The sequence below is a fragment of the Dermacentor variabilis genome, chromosome 8 (assembly GCF_050947875.1).
Source record: "Dermacentor variabilis isolate Ectoservices chromosome 8, ASM5094787v1, whole genome shotgun sequence".
Classification (NCBI taxonomy): Eukaryota; Metazoa; Arthropoda; class Arachnida; order Ixodida; family Ixodidae; genus Dermacentor; species Dermacentor variabilis.
This window is the reverse complement of record NC_134575.1, coordinates 3252813-3267645: the sequence shown is the minus strand read 5'-3', so window position 1 is coordinate 3267645 and position 14833 is coordinate 3252813. Positions and strand designations below refer to the sequence as shown.

General features: G+C 45.3%; 1 protein-coding gene across 1 annotated transcript in view; it reads right to left on the bottom strand.

The window, feature by feature from the left end:
- Nucleotides 1-14833, bottom strand: part of Ent3 (equilibrative nucleoside transporter 3) — a 454360-nt gene that overhangs the window by 426817 nt on the left and 12710 nt on the right. The gene's annotated exons all lie outside the window — the stretch shown is intronic.

Below are 14833 nucleotides of genomic sequence, written 5' to 3'. Positions count from 1 at the left end.
GAAAGTGGACGTGGAGGAGCCCGAATGGCAAAACTAGAAATGAAGTAGACTTCATACTCTGTGCTAACCCTGGAATCATACAAGATGTGGACGTGCTCGGCAAGGTGCGCTGCAGTGACCACAGGATGGTAAGAACTCGAATTAGCCTACACCTGAGAAGGAAACGGAAGAAACTGGTACATAAGAAGCCAATCAATGAGTTAGCGGTAACAGGGAAACTAGAGGAATTCCGTATCAAGCCACAGAACAGGTATTCGGCTTTAACTCAGGAAGAGGACCTTAGTGTTGAAGCAATGAACGACAATCTTATGTGCTTCATTAAGGAGTGTGCAATAGAAGTCGGTGATAACTCCGTTAGACAGGATACCTTTAAGCTATCGCAGGAGACGAAAGATCTGATCAAGAAACGCCAATGTATGAAAGCCTGTAACCCTACAGCTAGAATAGGACTGGCAGAACTTTCGAAGTTAATCAACAAGCGTAAGACAGTTGACATAAGGAAGTATAATATGGATAGAATTGAACATGCTCTCAGGAAGGGAGGAGGCCTAAAAGCAGTGAAGAAGAAACTAGGAATAGGCAAGAATCAGATGTATGCGTCAAGAGACAAAGCCGGCAATATCATTACTAATATGGATGAGATAGTTCAAGTGGCTGAAGAGTTCCATAGAGATTTATACAGTACCAGTGGCACCCACGACGATAATGCGAGAGAGAATAGCCTAGACGAATTTGAAATCCCACAAGTAACGCCGGAAGAAGTAAAGAACGCCTTGGGAGATATGCAAAGGGCGAAGGCAGCTGGGGAGGATCAGGTAACAGCACATTTGCTGAAGGATGGTGGGCAGATTGTTCTAGAGAAACTGGCCACCCTGTATACGCAATGCCTCATGACCTCGATCGTACCGAAATCTTGGAAGAACGCTAACATAATCCTAATCCATAAGAAAGGGGACGCCAAAGACTTGAAAAATTATAGACCGATCAGCTTACTGTCCGTTGCCTACAAAGTATTTACTAAGGTAATCGCAAATAGAATCAGGAACACCTTAGACTTCTATCAACCAAAGGACCAGGCAGGATTCCGTAAAAACTACTCAACAATAGACCATATTCACACTATCAATCAGGTGATAGAGAAATGTGCGGAATATAACCAACCCTTATATATTGCTTTCATTGATTACGAGAAAGCGTTTGATTCTGTCAAAACCTCAGCAGTCATGGAGGCATTACGGAATCAGGGTGTAGATGAGCCATATGTAAAAATACTGAAAGATATCTATAGCGGCTCCACCGCCACCGTAGTCCTCCATAAAGAAAGCAACAAAATCCAAATAAAGAAAGGCGTCATACAGGGAGATATGATCTCTCCAATGCTATTCATATCGTGTTTACAGGACGTATTCAGAGACCTGGAGTGGGAAGAATTGGGGATAAAAGTTGATAGAGAATACCTTAGCAACTTGCGATTCGCTGATGATATTGCCTTACTTAGTAACTCAGGCGACCAATTGCAATGCATGCTCACTGACCTGGAGAGGCAAAGCAGAAGGGTGGGTCTGAAAATTAATCTGCAGAAAACTAAAGTAATGTTTAACAGTCTCGGAAGAGAACAGCAATTCACGATAGGTAGCGAGGCATTGGAAGAGGTAAGGGAATACATCTACTTAGGGCAGGTAGTGACCACGAATCCGGATCATGAGACTGAAATAACCAGAAGAATAAGAATGGGCTGGGGTGCGTTTGGCAGGCATTCTCAAATCATGAACAGCAGGTTGCCACTATCCCTCAAGAGAAAAGTGTATAACAGCTGTGTCTTACCAGTACTCACGTATGGCGCAGAAACCTGGAGGCTTGCGAAAAGGGTTCTGCTTAAATTGAGGGCGACGCAACGAGCTATGGAAAGAAGAATGATGGGTGTAACGTTAAGGGATAAGAAAAGAGCAGATTGGGTGAGGGAACAAACGTGGGTTAATGACATCTTAGTTGAAATCAAGAAAAAGAAATGGGGGCATGGACAGGACATGTAATGAGCAGGGAAGATAACCGATAGTCATTAAGGGTTACGGACTTGATTCCACGGGAAGGGAAGCGTAGCAGAGGGCGGCAGAAAGTTACGTGGGCGGATGACCTTAAGAAATTTGCAGGGACAACATGGCCACAATTAGTACATGACCGGGGTAGTTGGAGAAGTATGGGAGAGGCCTTTGCCCTGCAGTGGGCATAACCAGGCTGATGATGATGATATATTGTGTCTAAGCAGTACTCACGTACGGGGCAGCAACCTGGAGGTTTACGAAAAGGGTTCTACTTAAATTGAGGACGGCGCAAAGAGCTATGGAAAGAATAATGATGGGGGTAACGTTAAGGGATAAGAAAAGGGCGGATTGGGTGAAGGAACAACCCGCCGTGGTTGCTCAGTGGCTGTGGTGTTAGGCTGCTGAGCACGAGGTCGCGGGATTGAATCCCGGCCACGGCGGCCGCATTTCGATGGGGGCGAAATGCGCAAACACCTGTGTACTTAGATTTAGGTGCACGTTAAAGAACCCCAGGTGGTCGAAATTTTGGAGTCCTCCACTACGGCGTGCCTCATAATCAGAAAGTGGTTTTGGCACGTAAAACCCCATAATTTAATTTTTGGGGGGTGAGGGAACAAACGCGAGTTAATGACCTCTTAGTTGAAATCAAGGAAAAGAAATGGGCATGGGCAGGACATTTAATGAGGAGGGAAGATAACCGATGGCCACTAATGGTTACGGGTTGGATTCCAAGGGAAGCGTAGCAGGGGGCGGCATAAAGTTAGGTAGGCGGATGAGAATAAGAAACATATATATATATATATATATATATATATATATATATATATATATATATATATATATATATATATATATATATATATATATATATATATATATATATATATATATATATATGTGTGTGTGTGTACGTGTGTGTGTGTGTGTGTGTGTGTGTGTGTGTGTGTGTGTGTGTGTGTGTGTGTGTGTGTGTGTGTGTGTGTGTGTGTGTGTGTGTGTGTGTGTTGCACTCGAAGAAGCTGCGTGTGACCTCGAAAATTTTCGGCTGAAGTGACGGCGCTATATCGGTATATACAAGACCTCATAGTAGGGGACAGTTCAATTTCATAGCCTGAGTCCTGTCGGTTGTGTAATCTTCCTTCCTGTAATTGTCTCATAGTTCGCATCACTTAAAAGGAAGAGGTCTGGACACCGACCAAAAATGGTTTAAAACCTCTTCCTTTTAAGTATGCATCATCCCGACCAGACGGGCTTCCGTCATACTCTCAACTTTATCAATTTGCGACAGGCGTACGGCCAGCAAGTGATCACTGAAATTCGCCGGTTCGTCTCACTGACTACGCGCATTCTGGCATTCAACGGGCATCTGACGTTCAACCTTGCCTGCAAGTCCCAGGGTTTGATCCCGCGCTCGCTACGTCTTCACAGACCCGTGTCGACGAGATTTGGACTAAGCATGGTTTCCAAGGCAGAACGGCATCTGTTGCAAGCGAGGATCATGGACTGCAGGGACCAAGTACGAAGACTTTCTCGGCGGCGTCGCGAGGATCACTGCCCAGAAGAGGTGGCACGCATACAACTGCATGCAAATTTTCAAGCCAATCTTCGCACTCGGAAAGATGAGCAATGCCACGACAGGAAATTCGAAAGGCTGAAGCAGTGCCGCACAGCACGTCCGCCAAGTGCCCTCAAAAACTCTGTGTACAACTTGTCCTCATACCAGCCTGACGGCTACGAAATGGCAGTTCTAAGTCTCGGTCTCAACTTCAACACGGGACCTGCAACGGACACGAAGAAAGTAATATGCGGCGCTGAGCGCGCTGTAAACTTGGTCGACCAATCCCGCCGTGACGAGGCTCGCACACGCGTTGTAAACGTATTGTCGAAGTTGCACGCCCGAACCACCGTGGACACCTTGTGCAAGCAAGAATGTGATGCCGTCAAGAGGCTGCAGGAGAATCGGGATATTGTCGTACTTCCCGCCGACAAGGGGAACGCTACCGTCCTTCTAGACAGGAGAAAATACATCGAAAAAATGTGCTTGCTATTGAGTGACGCTCACACGTACGCCAGCATCGCGAGAGACCCGACACCCAGGCTTCAGAGGGATCTGCAGAAACTGCTCGCCGACGTCTTCCGTATGGTGCCACCTCAGCACAAGCAGTTGTACTACAGACTGATTTGCCACAATGGATCTGCTCCAGCAATATCCGGCCTACCGAAAGTGCACAAGCCCGATGTTTCCCTGTGCCCCATTGTGGACTTCACACGTCCGCCGCTCCACAAGCTGTCAAATTTTCTTCACAGAATCATTTCGCCACTCGTTGGAAAACGTGCCACGCACATACGCAACACGTACGACTTCATTGAAAAGGTTAAAGGGACAAGCGTCCACCCCGACGAAGTCTTAGTTTCTTTTGACGTGATCTCACTGTTTACAAGCGTACCAATAGACATGGCCGTGGAAGTTTGCGTCGCCGCCCTTGACGAAGACCCGACGTTGCCTGACAGATCCTTCATCGATGTGCATGACCTAGGTAGGCTACTAAAATTTTGCCTATCAAATACGTATTTCACGTTCCAGAAGAAATTTCACCGGCAAGTATACGGAGCAGCAATGGGTGCGTCGATTTCGGTCACAGTAGCTAACCTAACAATGGAGGCTATCGAAGCTCAAGCGTTGTCCTCGTTTACACCGGCACCTAAAGTCTTCCTCAGATATGTCGACGACTGTTTCAGTATTTTGCAAAGGAAAAACCTTGACCCTTTCACGGCTCACCTAAACAATATACAAGCAGCAATCAAGTTCACCGTTGAAGTGGAATCTGAAGGGCAACTGCCGTTCCTGGACACCCTTGTGCAGCGAGATGGGCCAAACCTGTTATTCAAGGTGTTTAGGAAGCACACTCACACGGGCCGCTACCTAAACTACAAATCGGTGCACCCTGCTTCGCAAAAGGGGTCTGTTGTCGGCTCTCTTCTTCGTCGGGCAAAAAACATGTGCACAACAACGGAAGACCACATGGCGGACAATGCACTTTTGTGGAGGGAATTAATGGCTTGTGGATACCCTGAGTACGTCATTGACTCAGTAGGGCGCCAGCTGGCTCGCACAGTACCCACCCAGCCTGGACCCGCCAAAAGAAGGGCTTCGATTCCGTACGTCCCCGGCATAAGCGAGACTCTTGCACGAGTCCTGCGGTCATATGACGTGCAGGCTGCGCACGTGCCCTCCCGGAAACTTAGACACGAGCTCGTGCATGTGAAAGACCCTTTGGAAAAGGACAAGTTCCCAGGCATGGTGTATGACATTCCGTGTGCGGACTGTCGGTATGTCTACGTCGGTGAAACCGGCAACTTCAAAACAAGACTTAAGCAACACATGAATGACGTCCAGAAACGACACGTTGCATTGAATGCCTTGGCCGAACACTGCGCAGCCACTTCACATAAGATTAACTGGGAGAAATCTCGTGTGATTGCCAAGGAGCGAAATCATTCTTCGCGTCTTTATCTTGAGTCCCTAATCATCCAAACCACGGCGCACACTCTTAATCGCAACGAAGGCAATCTGCCGCCCATGTATTCCAGGTGCCTTAATCATGTTTTGAGACGCACATAAAAAGGGGCGCCAGCTCTGCCGCTTCTTTCATTGTGAACAAGGCTCCCGTGGGGAAGCCGAAACGTAAATAACTATTTTAAACCATTTTTGGTCGGTGTCCAGTCCTCTTCCTTTTAAGTATGCATCATCCCGACCGGACGGGCTTCCGTCATACTCTCAACTTCATCCTTCACTATCACTTCGCTTTCCGGCGACACTACAGCCTCTCTGTCTTTTGCTTTTTCTGTGAGTCCAAGTGGCAAGCGCTCCTGCACATGACTGCTATTGATTCTTGACATGAAAACTGTTTACAGCGCAAACACATGCAACCACAAAGTATAAGGGACAGGACACAAGCGCTGATGCAAGAAGAGGAAAGAACACAGAAGGAAGGGCCCACTGAACAAGAAAGGTACTTCATTAAAACTTCTTTCTGGGCGAGTTGGGCGAGTTGGTTTTCATGTCAAGTATGCACCTACTCGCCCAGAAAGAAGTTTTAATGCTATTGATTCTGATTTCCAGTGAATCCGGCTTGGTCTCATTTCGTTTACTGAGTGAATTATACACTGTTCCCCAACTATAATGCGCCAAGACTTATAATAATGCGCCAAGACTTATAAAGCGCCAAAAAGAGCTGTTGAGTCACTCGAAGAAAACTTAGTTTCCAGTACATTGGAGTAGCCGCCAGTAATTCTTTCGTTATTGAGATTTAATTCGGTAATTACAATTAATTATATAACTCGAGAAGTGCTGTCCTAATGTTCAAAGTGTCAATGAGCCATTTGTAGGCACCCCAAATAACATCTAACTGCGGTGTTTTAAGCGATGTACTAATTGCGCACAATATTTTCCGACTGGCAAAAAAAGGCCTCACGAAGTATGAAAAATACTACGTGATTGCGCTCCCAGCCGCATCATAAAGCAGCACCCTCAAATAAGCTGATTGAAAGCAACTACATTGCATGTCGCAAACCCGAAGAGAGAGCCCATCAACTTGATCAGGATATGGAAGGAGCTCCAACAGCAGGTTTCGTGGCTTCGCAGCTGTTTTTTTCCTCTAATTTCTACGTCACAATTATTATCCGTCTCTCATGGCCGACTGATCACATTGATAAGAAGAGCCTCTTCATAACGCGGCCGAAGCGCCGCTCTGACCACACGCGAAACGCGAAAAGCAATGTAATAGGCATAGAATGTTTCAAAATCCCGGCTTTGCTCGCACCGCGTCGAAAGAGTGCGCGCGAAGCTATAATTCGCGCCAGAAACTTGCTTCGGACCAAAGCCAAATGAAAGTGAGCGTGTTATTTTTCGTGAAAGTGTATACGTGCTGCAAAAGCAGGTTCGTGTCAAAACATAAAAGCGAAATAAACAGACCGGGAAGCGACCAACTTGTAGAGAAAAGGCAATACCTATGCGTTCAAGAAAGTAAATATACCACTTGTAGATGAGCCGAATTGGCAATCAGGATGTCTGCACAAAAAGAAAACCATCAGATTTCAGTGTACCCTTATTACCTATGATTTGTAAGCTCCGTTGAACACCAGCCTAGATGACGTGTTCGAATAGGTCTCCTTTTGCAACTACGCCAGTACTGTGTCCGTTTTATCACATCTTCAGTGGCTTTCTTGATGTCCGACACCAGAATTATACGAAAGACATCTGTTATCCTTGCCCTGAACTAATCTGACGTCCGTCTCGATCCCGTAAGCACGATCTTTCACATAACTCCAAAGAAAAATTGAGTGGGGAGAGGTCAGGTGACCTAGCTGCAGAATTTACAGGCCCGTGCATTCCAATCTATTGCGCATGAAAGTCGCATCCAGCCAGTTTCTTGCTCGGCTGCTGCTGTGTGCGGGTGCCATATCTTGCTGATACCAAAGAAGTGGAAGACGTGACAGCGGTACTTCGCTGAGAAACTCCTCCACCACTCTTTAAAGGATTTCGTTCACGTAACGCTGTCCAGTCAGTGTGTGATCGAAGAAGATGGGACCGATGATAGCACTGGCGTAAATTTCGGACCACACACTGAGCGACCGCTGGTACTGGTGCCAATTGCGCTAAACCCAGTTTAGATTGGAGTCCCTCCAATAGTGTGCATTATGTAAATTTACCTAGGCGTACTTGCGAAAATTGGCTTCATCTGTGCAGATGATGTTGCTCAAAAAGTCCGGTAACCCATTGCCCTTTGTGAGGATCCAATTCGAGAAATCTAGACGATTCTACAGGTTCCTATCTTCTAAGCATTGGCGCTGGTTAAGGTAGTACGGGTGAAAGGCCGCCATTTAAAACCTCCAAACTGATGACTTTCAAATTGGTATCTGCGCGGCCACGTCCCGGATGCTAGCATGAGGGTTTGAGGCCATACATGCTAGATCATCCATGCTTAGGCTAGGACTCAAAGATGGGGTCTTCCGCCGTTGTTTCTTGAAGCTGCCGGTTTGTCTCAGGCATAGAGTTTCATATTAGTATAACTAGATGGAAATCTGGCGCTGCGATCGTTCAACCATGATGGGAATGATGCGAAGTACAGGCTACGGAGTGGCATTCTGTTGACTGGCAATCTAGTCTACAAGTATTTTTGGCAGTTTTGGTTTCGCTCCAAGCGCAATTGCTATAATCTGCAGTGTGACAGTGCAACGCAAAGCTATCTGCCTTTGTTCTGTTGCTCTAAGTGGTGATAACGCACTGGGCCAGCGGCTAGGACAATTTTTGTGTCGCGGTGTGGTGTCGAAGCCCTGACCAGAAAGCGACGGCATCGTAAACGTTGAAATAACATGTTTTGACCGTTTGGACCTTGGTTTGTTAAGTCTGTTAGGTTGGCGCTGTAGCGCTACGTGCTTTATGAAACTTGAGATTAGGAAAAAGAAGGCACTACTGATACAAGACATAGACAGTTGTACTTCTAGTGGTTCGACAATCATATTTTTTTTAGTCTTCATTGCACATTGCTCGCTTATGTGCTCATTGAAATGCGTGCTTTAGGACTTTGAGAGCACAAACTTACTTGTGGTAGGAAAGGTTGCTGCTTCTTGGCTGTAGTCTAGTGTCGCGAAATGGGTAAGTGCAAAGCCACGCCGTAACGCTTCGGAAGCGGTACGTCAACATAAAATAAAATGAAGCATACTCGTAGGAGGCCTCAAGCATCCCTGCTAGCAGTCCAGCAGATGTGCTTGAAAGGACTTGAAGACGTTCAGCAATCGTGACATCCGGCGCAACCATTCGAAAGGGTGAGAGAGTTCGCCAGTGCCTGTCGTCTGAGAGAAAAGTCTCGCGTTCGCAGCCAGCAGGCATCGTAGCAGACGACACTTGTAGCATTCTTCTAAAGGGCGCAACCCTTTCTCACAATGGAATTTTTTTTTATTTCCATAAATACACGATGAGTATTTTATATAAGTACATGCACGGTCGTTATTGCTGTTGTAAAAATAAATAAATAATTATTCTCTGGCGTTAAATCGGGAACAAAATTGCACAAGAATGCATACCCTGGTGTGTCCTGGTGTAAGCCATAGCAAACCATGCTTCAATCTCAGTCATACAAAGTTTATGTAACGTGTTGTGCATTATATAAGACAATGCAAAAATAAAATTAGATTTTACGCGATAATATTTGAGTATAGCTTCGTTTACTGCACCGCAAGGAAACACCGCTTGTTTAAAGATTGAAGTCAATCCGAAGCCTGTACTTCCCATCATTCCCATGTAGGTTGAAGCAACGCTCAGGAGAACCCCCGTAGACACTAGCGCCACATTTCCCTCTAGGGTATTGATTTAGAAACTTTATGGTCTCAGGTTTTCGTAATTTCTGATAATAATCGATGCGTTTGGTCTACCGCCACACTTCCATGACTGACATGTACATTTGCGGCCTTCTTCTTGGTGCCATTTGCAGATTCCAAGGCAAGGATCATGTTTACCTTCTGCTCATTAGAGAAAGACATGGCGACTGGGACGAAACAAAACACACATTTAAACCTTTGCACTGACGTTGTCAATTCGCTTTTGTTGTGATAGGTTATGCGGCAAAAAAAAAAAGAAATCCATGCACTTTCTCTACTCTAAGACAACAGCTATCGCAGCTTGTTTCCAACTCACACAAAACGCGACGTGTTTCTTCGGCCGGGGTGCGGCAGATAACGCACTCGCTCGATCCCGATGTTTTTCTTTATTTCCTTTATTTTGTTCTGGATAACTCAGATGGAGCCTGTTCGGGGCCGCTGGTTTATGATCCGGGTGGGACCGCGGGTGGGTAAAGACGTGGTATTCTACATATTTCGCGGAGTTTATTTATCGGTCGGAAAAAAAATTGTACGCAATTAGTCATCGCTGAAAATACCGCAGTTAGATGTCCCTTGGCTGTGCCTTCAAATTCCTCATTGACGCTTTGATAATTAGGATAGTACGTCTCGAGTTAGATAGTTATATACAATTGCCTAATTAAATCTCAGTAACAAAAAATTGTTCGCAGCTACTCCACTGTACTGTAAACAATATGCTCTAGGTTTTCTCAGAGTAACGCATTGTTCTTTTTTTTAATCTTACTGCATGTTAATTAATTGGGACACCCTGCGTATATTTATGACCTTTGCATGCAACTGACGATGTTCCAATCCTCACAAAATTTTGTAAATCATTAGAAATGTTTTTTCCTGAGTCGTTAGCACTGCTTACTGGAAAGAGAAGTAATACTGAGACGCACAAAATTCACGTGCATTCCACACGCCATTGATAAAAGTCTCTGCCGAAGGGGTCAATGAAGTCTATAGGTTATTTTTTTCATGGTCAAAAAAGCACGCAAAGCAATTTGAAGCGTGATGAACATACCGCAATATATTCATTCTCTAGGCATAGGCTATCCATACATTATGCAAGAAAGGTGAGGCGTGCAGACAGGGCACTAGATAAGAGAAGTGGACCACACGAACGCCGACTATCAACTGAAGGGAGCACTGAGGCTACGTGAGAGATAGCTGTTAAGGCACTTATACCCGTGTCACACGGGCAACTCGGATCTCCTTCAAACTTCCTTCCCTTAAAGGAGCGCAAGGGAGTGTCACCTCAAAGGAGTTAGGTCCGTGTCACACGGCCTATAAGCGAGCTTTTGAAAGCTGCCGCTGGGGGTCCATTAGGCGCTGCTCACCTCGTACGCAATCATGAAAGAAACACGTTATATATGGCTAAAAAGTCTTGGGAAAGACGTGAATCACTCATTCCGCATGCGCAAGACGTGCGATCGCGTTGACCAAAACAACAAAAAATGGCGCAGTCAGGGCAAACGCACCAGCCATTCCGAGAACGCCCGGTTCGAGAGCCGAATGTAGCTGCTCAACTCATATATCTTTGTCAGTGCTCAAATACTATATTATATGCAATAAAAACAGTTATAATTGCTGGTAAAAGTGAAAGTAATAAAAATGAGAGTGATTTCTTGACTCGAAATTCAAGCACGCTGGGAACAAGAGTACAAGAGTACTTACTCCCTTCAGTCTGCAAGGGAGACCTTCCATCTCCTTTCGCTAGGAACTTCCTTCCTTTGCTAAAGGACTGCCGTGTGACACGGCGCGCATCTCCCTCGAGATAAAGACGGTTGAAGGGAGTTAAAAGGACTTTAGCCGCGTCCGTGTGACAGGGGTCTTAATCTCTTCCTTATGTAACCTAAGGTTGACTCACGCACGCACTTCCACCATTATAGATATGCCATGCCTCTACCATAAGACGCGTATCTTCATTCTTGTGCCTGTACAATATCGCGCGTTCATCTAACTCTGACGTGCAGTTAGGTGAGGCGTGCACATTTTTTGCATAATGAATCCTTACCAACTAGGTCAGCTTTCTGTCGTTCTAGGCTATCAATACCTTTGCAACCAATTATTGATTACTTACAGGGTGCCCCACGTCGCCGGAGCCAAACATTAAGAATATGCAAGTAACCTGGTCATAACCAAGGTAATGTTGTTTGCCATTGCTTGGAGACGCTCAGAATAATTTTTTTCATTTACCATAATTACGTAATCAACCACACTTAATTAATCAACTTCTCAAATATTATGATTCGATTAATAGTGTCAATGAGACAATCGTAGATCAACAGGAAAAACTCCCGATACAGCTTTCTGGTGCTCAATACCTGCTACATAAAAGTGTTTTCCCGAAAGTTAAAGAAGCCCACGAATACACGCGAAGTGCGTCGAGTGGCCAGTCACGTGGCAATTTTGCGTGTATTTGCGGGTTTCTTTCACGCTCGCAAAAACATTTTTATGTAACACGTATTGAGCAACAGAAAGCTGCATCCGGAGTTTTTCCTATTGCTCTTTAATTGTCTCCATGACACTATTCGTCTAATCGTAATATTTGAGAAGTGGATTAATTAATTAAGATGAATTATCTCATTAGGCGGCATGAAAAAATTAATCCGAGCATCTCCAAGCGACGCCAATCAACATTACCTTGGTTCTGTCCAGCTACGTGGCACTTGCATATCCTTAATGTTTGGCTCAAGTGACGTGGGACACCCTGTACAAAGAATAGTTTCGCACACTTGGCGCTAAGAAACATCGCACTATTTCCATTATCTATGCTATCTCTAAGTTCGAATGCAGCCACTGCAAAAAGTCTCACTAGCCTTCACAGCGTTGCACTTTATGTCTGAAAAAGAGTTTAGGTACATGTATGCTATACCTTTATACGTGCCGTGTATGCAGGGTAGAGGCTATGCTATACAACCGTCAAAATTACTCCTCAGAATGTTTGAGACTGGCGGCCCGTAAACAAATGTCATAAGAGAGGGCATTCACAGCACATGGCTTTTATCTTTAAGCTTCTCAGACTGATAAATATCAAAAGTGCAAAACAATATCAGTGCTCAAGCCAAAGAGTGACGTAATTTTGCTGACCCGGCTCTTTACGGGCAGCGTAGCGGCGCCGGTTCGACGTCAACACAGGCCCTACTCGGCCAGAAATTTCGGCGCAACCACGTATGTCCCGTCCGCGATAGTCGAACCCACGTGCCCTTAGAACACCGTCCCAGGAGTTCAAGCGCAACGCTATGCTTTGCTTTCGCTCTCAGCGTTTCTCCTTCTTTACGCGCGCTTCCAAGCGGGTTACTGGCAATGTACACGATACGGCCTAGTAGTGCCACAGTCGATACGGCTTTTTTTTAGCCTCTCAAGTTTCTTCTTAAAGCCTCTTGCTTAAGCTCGAGCAAGTCGGGCGAGTGTGGATGCGAATGTCTACAACGGGAAAGTCTTGCGTGACACTGAATAGTGTGACCTATACAATACGCAATTTTCTTTTTCTTAATCCGATTTCTGCGGGACCTTCCTTCTTATAGCGCAATGCCGTAATTTGAGTCACCTTACCACGGCAAGAACTTCGCCACTAAATTTTTGTCGGAATGCCGTATGAGAAGGGAAATTTCGTTTTCCTATCGCTACGATTATTACAGCGCATCCGTACAATTCAATGGTTAAATTGAATACAACATTGAGCGTCATTTGAGTATTTATAAAGCTACGAGATATATCGCGACGCAAAGTAATTACACTACAATCACTTTTTTAAGCTTTAAAGACAAGGCACTGTCATGTTTACGGCCATTATATGATTCGGGGTAACATAGCAGTGGAATTTAAAAAAAACATTCACTAGAAATGAACGACTTCACGATAGTATTAAAACACCCTTGTTCTGACTATAAGTCGCCTGCCAGACCAGAACAATGGTCTCAAAAGAGAAAGCCAAGCATCGATGCAATGCGCTTCTTTTTTTATGCGTTAGCATTAGGAGTGTCATAATGGGAAAAAGTCTATGTGTGTGAAGCCCGATAAGCTGGTCACGTGGTAGAGGTAAAGAGGGGATGTGAGAACTCAGAAGAGCGCGTGTGCGTGTGTGCGTCTCTCTGTGTGTGTGTTTTGTGTGTGCGTGGTTTATGTGTGTGCGTGTGAAGCGAAACTTACGGGAGCATGCTGCGCATCAACGTCAGTTGCACTTCGCTGCCCGAATAGACACGACGTGTGTCGAATGAGCTCCGGATCAACACTTCGCAATCATGGATTCAGGACCTCAAAGAGGTGCGACGTCAGTCTAACGCATTTCTGTCGCATTTGCCGCTAAATCGTCACTAATTTTCTTTTTTTTTTCGTACAATTCCTGACGCAGTTCGCAAACTGTTACCGACGAAGAAACGTCCCTGCTCATTTCTGCGAGCCATCATGCGTGCTCAAAGCCGGCACGATTTCGATGCCGTCACGAACGCACTTGTGAAAACGAAAAAGCTTGCTATCGCAAACTTAGCGTGACGACGAACTTTCTTCCAAGCAGCCGTTTACGAAAAAGCTTTATGTTCATAATGCCTTTTCGGCTCAACTTCTTCTCTCTCGCTCTCTTCTTCTCTCTTTTTTAGATGTCCCGAAAAAAACAATTTACGCCAGTTAAGCTCTCGCTGAGAAGAGAGGCCTTCTGAAGCATCGACACATCTAAGTAGGTGTTGCGGCAATGCTGTTAAGCCGACGATTACTGGTGCCAGCAACAACACAAGTACAGCGGACCCCCTTCAAGCTTTCAAACTAAATCGCATTTCGACTTCACTTTTTCCTTACCTCTTGACTGTGGCCCCTCTGCGTCTCTGTTGCAAAAATTGTTCTGCGCTTCGAAAGCGCAAGAAGCTGTGAGGCGATGAGGAGGATGAGCGCATTCCCCCGCCCTCCATTCATTCGCGGCCGAATCAATACGCAGGCGGCAAATCCTTATGCGGCTGATGCACACAAATCATGACGGTGAAGTACATACGAATTTAAGTTGACAAATGTCTTCTATGCGATACTGAATACGCAATGAAAATGCTTCAGAATTTTGCATCTACATTTATCTGCAAAGTGTTGCAAAAGATCTGCAAAGCCAGCCGAGACAGCAAACCCATCCCACACATCAGCTTCGTCTATACTCTCGCAAAAAGTAAGCAGACGACAAGATGCGACGCAATACTGATAGGAAGCTTTAACTCTCGGGTTTCCATCTAAATGCAGGACAGTCTGAGACGCAGAGCTTAGTTCTTTATTACAAAGCCATAGCATTGAAATGGAGTATTTCTTTCTGTCTTTTGAAAGTAAGACGCTCTTTCTCAGCCAACATATCGGGAAGGAAACAATGCAGAAAAATACTAATTTAAGCTGGACTCGTAGGTGAGACTTAT